This window comes from Trifolium pratense, linkage group LG4 (genome assembly GCF_020283565.1).
Source record: "Trifolium pratense cultivar HEN17-A07 linkage group LG4, ARS_RC_1.1, whole genome shotgun sequence".
In the NCBI taxonomy this organism is placed as follows: domain Eukaryota; kingdom Viridiplantae; phylum Streptophyta; class Magnoliopsida; order Fabales; family Fabaceae; genus Trifolium; species Trifolium pratense.
The window spans coordinates 29,169,384-29,177,038 of record NC_060062.1 but is presented as its reverse complement, the minus strand read 5'-3'; the positions used below and the strand labels follow the sequence as shown (position 1 = coordinate 29,177,038).

Here is a 7,655-nt window from a genome sequence, read left to right as displayed (position 1 = left end):
TTTGAAAACCGTCGTTACAACCGTCGCAGTTGATGTTGCAACAGTTTCAAACCGTCCCTATGTTTTATCCTGGATCTAATAGCAGAAGTTGCAACGGTTACAAAACCGTCGCAAACATGTTTTTTTTTTAAAAAAAAAAAAAATAGTGATTGAAAAACATTTTTCATTCAATTTGATGGCTTAAAAATAACACTTACAATATCCATACAAGAGTAAGAAAAATAAAATACAAATATAAAAATAAATAACTTAATCTCCTACAAATAATTCATTCAATAATGGCAACATCCATACATCATAAATTTAATTGAAGTATTAGAAACTCCAAAAGAAAAAATTAATGTAATTCAAACATCCAAAAACTAAAACATAAACATTAGTAGAGTGGCTATACATACAAAACATTATGTCAAAAGAAGTTCGCAAAATATCTAAATATTCCTTAGTACGTGATGTTGCTTCATGATCCTTAATTAGTGATAGCAAGACTCAGAATGCCTACCATCTCTTGACTCCTCTAATTAAGTTACCTGGAAAAACATAAATATATATTAGGATACTTAAAAAAAAAAAACGAACGATATTGTACAGATTGACTTGGTCTATGACATAATTCCACATGATAACGGTTCCTTCAAACATAACATAACGCATCTCTTTTCTAAACACATCAAATAAATGAATTCATAACAGAACAAGTTTTTATTTTTTGAAAAACTAAAGACATGATTACAAAGCTACAGAAAAGGTAGAGACAAGCTGCAATTAATTAACTTCCAGACCTCGTTTCAAAGAGCAAACATATATTTAATCAAGTAGAATTACCAAGCTTCAAAACTGTTTTGTGAGCACTAGTGTCTCATAATAGAAAAAACAAGACAGCAACATTAAAACTAAACAATACAATAGCAGTGCACACATAAGTCGTAACAGAAAAACAAGACATTAATACCAAGCCTAAAAACTAGACAGCAATATAATAGCAGTGCACTCATACTCATTATCTCTATTTAGCATATATCAACAAAAGCAATACCAAGCAATCTCTATAATACATTTAGTACCCAAGCCATATGCTAGTAAGTCCCTTAATGCATATATAGACAGATAGATATTACACATAGACAAAAACCTTTCACATAAAAAAGGAATTACCAATTCTTAATGCGTATAAATACAGTTCTCAACTTAGCAAAAACTTCTTGACTAAAAGGCTACTTAACATTTCTACAAGGAGATATGATCTGCTATCACAGTTGAATTAATATGGATATTCAATAAGCTTTTCAAGCAGATAATTATACAAAGTGGACAGAAAGATGCATCCTTAATAAAATTGAGCTAAAGTAAATTTACTCAAACAATACACACTTGAGGCATCCTTCCATCAAGGTTCACATATATAGAATGAACATTCTGATCATTATTTTGCATCTCAATACAAATGTAATAATATCATACTCATTACTTGACTCCAAAATTTGCACAATTAATCACAAAATCTTCATTTATTAAAAGGCTATAAGTTACTTGACTCCCAATTCATGACAAGCATCATATATATGAACAATATCAAGTTCTTAATTTATTTATTTTTTTAACTAACGACTTTAACCCAACCCAAAAGATCAATAGGGTTTCAATTAACATTAACAAGAATCAAAACTTTCATCAACATTTGACATTCAAAGTCATTAGATATAAACTCAGAAATAATATTTAGAACCTGTTTCAGTGCGATTATAGAAGGAGCAACAACTACGGACGATGAGTCTGATGGTTTTGTGAAGTCCACCGACCACTCTCTGTTTCTCGATGGTTTCCAATTCGAGATAAACTCATTCAAAGAACATCAAATAAATTCATAAGATTATTGTAAAATTGGACCTAAAATCACATCAATAATAATAATCAACATATAAATATAAATATAAAATAAAGGATAACATAAAAAAGAGAATAGATATCATAGAAACTTATATTTATTGACATCGACAACCGTAAAGTAAGCAACCATGAAACAAAAGCTGGAACTAAAAACTAAAAAGCTACAAGTCCCAAAACCCTCACCTTACCCAAACTACCAGCAGCAAAAACAGATATAGAACCACAAACAAGGGAACCAAAAACCATACTTAAGGGCCAAAAGACCAGATATGCCAGAAAACCCAAACCAAATCAGGCCTTCACCAATAACATAAACTCAAAATCCAATGACACAAGAAATGAGCAAGAAAGCACATAAAAACCAGTACTAGAGGCCAAATACGCCAGCAGCCGCAACCGGGAAAAGACCAAACCAATGCACACACTAGCTTATCCACAAAACCAAACTAATTCATCTACAAACAAAACAAAACAATGCATTTTGAGACAAACATTAAAGAATAAAATTGTGAAGAAATTAATGAGCATTATTATTAATATAGAGAATTAACAAAAGATTAAACAAAAAGCCATAAGGTACATAAGAATGGAGAAACTAACAAATTTTGGGTTTTGTTATGGAGAAATCAAAGAGGAAGCCGCGATTGATAGACTTTACTTCCATAAATCATTCACCTCAGTAAATAGAACAGAGAAACATTAAAATCAAACATCAACAAAAAAAAAATTGAAAGGCTTTAGTACTCTAATATCGTTAACCTCAATCCTCAAATAATATTTCAACGCAGGCAGCTATATTTAAGGGGGAAATAGAGGAAACAAAAAGAGGACTAGGGTTTTTTAGATTCTTACCAACTAGAGAGGCTCGAAGCACGTAGAAAGATGACGAGTCACAGATCGGCGGACGGAGAACAAACGAGTCACGACACAAGAACTGTGAAGAATGACAGAGAACAAATGAGATGAAAACAAGCAAAATGAAATGAAAACAAGCAAAGTAACATCTAGAAGTATAAAATAACACCTGAGATTTGTCACAGATTTGACGATTAGGGATTGGAATGATAGATGAACGAGTTAGGGGTTTGGATTTGGAAGGAGTTAGGGATTTGAAGCCTAATTAGGGATTTGTAGTTGCAGGAACTCCGTAGTGCTTGTTATTGTTGGAACGCCATGAAGGACCGACGGTGAAGGAAAACGACGATGCGGAGTTGATCTGATGAAAGGGTTTTTGCGTTTCAGAAAGTGTTTTGTGTTTGTGTTTTGCTTCTTTTGTCTTAGTGTTCTTTTTTTTGGGGAATTGGGATTCAATTTTTTTGGTAGTAAAGGATTCTATTTTCATTAGGCGTATTGCAAATATTTTCCCTGTTAGCCACAACACACTGCAACGGTTGTTTAAACTGTCGCATAGACAGTTACAAATATCATAAAAAAAGCACATTGCGACGGTTATTTTCAATGGGTCGTAATTGAAGTGTCGCAAAGTGACAATTTTCTTGTAGTGAAATTCGTTGTTTGAAATTCAAACCGGGAAGCTTATCTCCCCGTCTTTCTCCTGGGCTACCCTCCTCGGTTTAATTTTAATTGCCATTTGAAAAGGGTTTTGGTCGGGGACAGCGTCCTCGTCCTATCCTGCGCCCTTTCACTTGAATTGCGGTGAAAGGGTGGATTTGATCATCGAATTCACTTTATTTTTGCTGCATTTCAGGTTGTAAAATGTCAGAATCCGAGGAGGTTGTGGAAAGCCAGGGTGCGGAGAAGTATACATTGGTCGACTGCATAACCGATCCTGCGCTGGATTGGGTTGCTCCAGAACCCCGGGGAATAGCCTCGGCGCTTACTTCCCAGGATCCAAGATTATATATGACCGTCGAGCAGCAGAGAGCAGACGGGCTTCAAAATTGGTCGACCCGTATACCCGGGGAGGGTGAACGGGTGTGCTCGTCTTTTGACGGGCATGATTTCGCTATGTACGAATTTGTATTTAAGGAGATGGGGCTCAGGCTGCCGTTCAGCCCCTTTGCGGCCAGCGTGCTTAAAGCCTTGCAGGTGGCTCCGTCGCAGCTGCATCCAAACTCGTGGTCTTTTATTATGGGGTTCGAGCACCTCTGTACGTATAAAGGCGTTCTTCCCACTCTTCCCCTTTTCTTTAGAATCTTCAAGATTCAGCGTAAGCCGACGAGGGAGGTTGGGCGAGCACCTCGTCAGAATTGGGTTTCATTAAAGCATCACGAGGATGTTAAATTATTCAAAATGTTTGTGGATTCCGTTAAGGATTTCAAAGAGAGGTATTATGTTGTCCGGCCAGAGTCTTCATCTGCCCGGGAGAGTTTAATGGAGCTGGAGGAAGATAGGGACGAGCAAGGTGTTGCCCGTAAGGATGCCAGCGGGCAAGTTATAGTTCGGGCAGTCCCTAAGTTCCCGTTAAGCTGGTCGTACACCCATTTCCTGAAGGAGCCTAAGGAATATACAACCGGGGACGCAGACTTGTCTCCCGAGGACATGGCTGCCTTCGAAAGTCTGAAGACCTTCGTGGCCGGTTTTACTCCCGGGGTCTGGACGACTCGTAAGGGAGTTACCATAAGAGATGAACACGGGGAGCCTAAGGCCTCTCCTCGTTTTATTAATACTAGGACCCTCCTTAAGTGCAAAAATGCCGGGGAGGTTAAACTGTGCTTGGGTATTGTTTCCTTTCTTTTTAACTTAGAAAAATTTATGTTATTGTTGTGTGCATTCCTCGTCTTTTACTAACGTGCTCGTCTTTTATTTGCAGACGAAATGGAAACCATTGCCGAGCGCATGTTGAAGGCCAAGCAGGATGAGAAGGCGAGCAGGTCTGGCCGAGGAAAAAAGAAGATTGTTGCCAGGGCTTCCCAGGAAGTGAGGCCGGGGACCCCTTCCGTGCAGGTTATTGGGACCTCGGGTGTTGGTTCGGGCACCCCTACCTCAGCTCCCCGGCCTCCTCCAGCGAAGAGGACAAGAGAAGAAGATCCCCCGGTTGAAGATGCGGGCATGGGAGGATGCAGCAAGTTTCCAGTTCCTCGGTGCTTTACCGTGGACAGATTTTTTGAGAAGTATCCTCCGGAGGTCTTTGAAACTGAAAGGGCTGCTATTCTTGACCAGGAACCAGAGGCCCGTAGGCAGCAGCATGCTCGTGACATGGCTGCTATGGTGCGGATGGTCTCGAGCTCCCTTGTCCTTGGTGACGAGCGGGAGTCCTTAGTCGAGCAGCTGAACACTGCCCAGGCCAGGCACGAGCGGTCCAAAGGTCGGATCAACCAGCTCAAAATTGCTGTGGAAGACCTAAAGGAGAAGCAAAAACATTGGGGTGACCAGCTGGACGAGCATCGTAAAAGGGGAGAGGATTTGGATGCTGCTCGGGCTGAAATTGAAAGGCTTAATGCCGCCATGGCGCCGGGCGAGAACGAGCACAAGGCTGCCGAGGGGTTGACCACCCGAGCAGACTTGGTCAAGGTGATTGCTCAGCTGTCCCATGACTTTGTAGAGGGCACTGAGTACGCCTTTGAGAATGTCGTGCAGCAAATCAAGTGCCTTAATCCTGACGTGGAGTTGGTGACCCGGGGAATGCATGTGAACGGGCAGGTCAAGGATGGCCAAATTGTTATCCCGGCTGGCCTGGCCGACTCTGATGAAGAGGAGGAAGATGCTGAGGGGGTGTTCGAGGAGGGTCATGAGGATGAGCAAGATGACGTGCATGAGCAGGAAGATAGGTGCGAGGAGTAGATGTCCCTGGCCTTTCTATTGTAATTTCCTTTCTATTGTAATTTATTTTGTCTTTTTGAATTTTTGGGGCCTTTGAGCCATGGTTTGTAATTTTGGAACAAGTGGGCTTTTGTCCCCGTTTGATATTTATGACAATTCCGGGCAGGTGCCCGTTTTATTTATATATGCTTGTATATAACTGCTCGTCTATACCTGCTCGCATGTATGTTTCCTTATTTTTTAACTTAGAAAATTTTTCATGAAATTTGTTGTTAAAAATTTCAACCGGGGAGCCTCCCCGTCTCATAACTTAGAAAATTTTTCATGAAATTTGTTGTTAAAAATTTCAACCGGGGAGCCTCCCCGTCTCATAACTTAGAAAATTTTTCATGAAATTTGTTGTTAAAAATTTCAACCGGGGAGGTCTGGTCCCTACTTTTAACTTAACCAAATTTTATGCTAATTTATTGCTCAAAATCTGAGCCGGGGAGCTTGTCCCCATTTTAACTTAACGAAATGTGTTGTTTAAATTTCGTGCCGGGGAGCTTACCTCCCCGTTATTGAGGTGCTCGTCTGGCATGCTGGTATGCTCATTCGAGCAAGTTGGTGTGCTAAGTTTTGCCTGTTTATTTTTATGTCTATTTTGTATACTTATCATATTTTTGCATGTATGAATGCTGCGCTCGTTGTTATTTTGCCGGGGAGGTTTCCCCTGCTTGATACTGAGCATGTTTTATTGAGGGTAGTCTCCTCTGTTTTGACTTAAACAGTTTAGGGAACTGTATAAGCACTTAGAGTTGTTTCTAAGTTACGCGAATACAAGCACGCTAGTGTACCCTTCTTCGCAACCTGAACCTCCCATCGCGAGCTGGGTGCTAGGTCGTGGCACGGGGACGATGGGCTCGTTTCAAGAGTTATCCTCGTCTAGCAGGAGTTCCATTTCCCTTATGGTGAATTAGTTCCCCTGCTATGGTTTTAGATGAGCACGTGTGCCATGGTGCCCTCCGTTGTTTAAGGTGCTCGATTCGTTGTGTTCTGAAGTGCGAGCAGCCTTTTAGTGTGGCAATAACTTAGCTGTAATATTGTTTCAATTTCTGGGCATTCCAAGGTCGAGGAAGTTTCTTTCCTCGAAGGTCCTCGAGATAGTATGCACCATTTTCTGTTTTGTCAATGACGCGGTATGGTCCTTCCCAATTGGGTGCAAGTTTGCCATCCTGGGAGTCTGCATTGCGTCTTAGGACGAGGCTGCCCACCTCGAATTCTCTTTTGATGACTTTGGTGTCATGACGGGCAGCTATTTTCTGCTTCAGGGTGGCCTCCTTTAAAGAAGCTCCTGTTCGAATTTCTTCGACGAGGTCAAGCTCCTCTCGAAGTGCTTCGTCATTTTGCTCCTCGTCAAGAGGCTGCTCAGTCCGACGAGATGGTTCCCCAATCTCTACGGGGATAACTGCCTCCGTTCCATATACCATTCGGAAGGGGGTTTCTCCAGTTGTGGAGTGTGGGGTTGTTCGATAGGCCCAGAGTACATTGTCAAGCTCTTCGACCCATTTCTTTTTGTTTTGGTCAAGTCTTCTTCGTAACCCTCTCAGGATCACTCTGTTGGCTGCTTCAGCTTGCCCGTTGGTTTGGGGGTGCTCGACCGATGTGAAGTGCTGCTTGGTGCCCAGGGCAACAAGGAATGCTTGAAAATCTTTGTCTGTAAACTGTGTTCCGTTGTCTGTGACTACCACCTGTGGTATTCCGAATCTAGCTAGCACATTGCTTTTGAAGAAGCGCAGGACTCTGAGTGATGTGATGTCAGAGAGGGGTTCGGCTTCCACCCACTTCGTGAAGTAGTCCACTGCTACTATTAGGTAGCGATTTTGATAAAGTCCTTTGGTAAAAGGACCAAGTAAGTCCATGCCCCACCAGGCGAAGGGCCAGGGGGAAGACAGAGATTTTAGTTCTCGAGGGGGAGCTAAGTGCATATCCCCATGCCTTTGGCATTTGTCACATTTTTTTACGTGGTCTTTGGCGTCCTGTTGCATAGTAGGCCAATAGTACCC

General features: G+C 41.3%; 1 long non-coding RNA gene across 5 annotated transcripts; it reads right to left on the bottom strand.

Moving 5' to 3' along the window:
• Positions 1–267: 267 nt before the first annotated feature.
• On the bottom strand, positions 268–3,278 carry LOC123924576. 5 transcript variants are annotated; one of them, XR_006814755.1, is made up of 4 exons: positions 2,740–3,276; positions 2,488–2,562; positions 1,727–2,342; positions 268–530 (listed from the first exon to the last, which is right to left on the bottom strand). It is a non-coding gene; the product is annotated as an uncharacterized LOC123924576 (long non-coding RNA). The 5 variants fall into 5 exon arrangements; XR_006814757.1 differs by having other exon boundaries at positions 2,488–2,821; positions 2,912–3,276; XR_006814756.1 differs by having other exon boundaries at positions 1,727–2,562; positions 2,740–2,821; positions 2,912–3,274.
• Between the last annotated feature and the right edge of the window lie 4,377 nt (positions 3,279–7,655).